Here is a 1600-nt window from a genome sequence, read left to right on the forward strand (position 1 = left end):
TGCACAATGGACATGAATGGATGCAATTGATCAGACAGGATGCTTGCGTACGTGTCACCTGTCAGAGTCGTATCTAGACATATGAGGCGTCCCATATCACTCCATTTGCACATGCTCCACACCATTACAGAGCCTCCACCAGCTTGAACAGTCCCCTGATTACATGCCATGGATTCATGAGGATGTCTCCGTACCCTTACACGTCCATCCGCTCGATACGATTTGAAACGAGACTCGTCCGATTGGGCAATTTGTTTCCAGCCATCAACAGTGCAAAGGACGCGTAGGAATAATGGACAAGTTGAGAAGACCGTCACCGTCATTATGAGCTTCTGTCTCCAACGTTACCTGAACATATCACGACAGGGTTCCTTCGACAAGCTTTATGTACCTAACCGTGTGCGATGCTACAAATGCCGGCGTTTTGACCATACAAAGCTGAGTTAAGGAGGCGATGCGACCTGTGGGAAGTGTGAAACGACAGTTCATGAAGCTGGGATTGACTGTCCATCTCCATCAGTCTGCGTTAACTGCGCTGGGAGCCACACAGTCTGGAGCCGAAGCTGGTATCTTTCTGCTGAGGAACGCAGATTCAGGAATTAAGCGACCAACTAGATTCTGTACATCAGAGTTTCCCAACCCACTTTTGTGCCGCAGGCAGTATGGCAATGGGCCGTGAACGCTAATATAGAGTCGAAAGCACGACAAAAATCACCGGAAGCTTCAGGGCTTTCACTCGTCAGTCGTCAGGGTCAGTACAGAATGATATAAGATATGAAATGCCATATCGCTGTCCTAAGCCATTCACAAGGTATCTTTGCCCTAATGAAATATGGTTCTAAATCCTTACATATTCCTCTAGGTACCCCTGCTTAGCCATTTTGAGCTTCCAGTCAACATTATTTTTTAAACGTTTGTTTTCCCTTTGGCCTGCTTCATTTTTTGTATTTCTCCATATTCTCCGTTCATGTTTTAAAATGAATAGCTTTTGTGTTATCCAAGGTTAACAACTATTCCTTGTATTTTACCTATTTGATCATCTGTTGCCCTCAATGTTTCATAGCTACCGATTCGTTTTCTACTGTATTCCTTTCCCCTGTTCTAGTGATTCGTTACCTAATGACCCTTCTGGAACTCTCAAGAACCTCTGGTTCTTTCAACTTATCCAGGTCCCATCTCCTTAATTTCCTATTTTTTCCCAATTTCCTCAGCTTTTAATCTATAGTTCATGAATAATAAATTGAGGTCAGAGTCTACATGGTTTCTAAATCTCTGTCTTACCACTATATAATCAATCTGAATCATTCCGATGTCACCAGGTCTCTTCCACGTTTACAGACTCCTTTTATGCTTCTTAAACCAAGTGCTAGCGATGATTAAACTATGCTTTGTGCAAAACTCTACCAGGGGGCTTCCTCTTTCACTCCTGTCCCCCAGTCAATATTTACCTACTTTTTTCCCTTTTCTTCCTTTCCCTACTATCGAATCCCGGTCCCCAATCAGTATTAAATTTTCGTTTCTCTTGAACTATCTGAATAATTTCTTTTATCTCGTCATATATTTCTTTAATCTCTTCATCATGTGCAAAGCTAGTTGGCTT

This window comes from Schistocerca serialis, chromosome 7 (genome assembly GCF_023864345.2).
Source record: "Schistocerca serialis cubense isolate TAMUIC-IGC-003099 chromosome 7, iqSchSeri2.2, whole genome shotgun sequence".
In the NCBI taxonomy this organism is placed as follows: Eukaryota; Metazoa; Arthropoda; class Insecta; order Orthoptera; family Acrididae; genus Schistocerca; species Schistocerca serialis.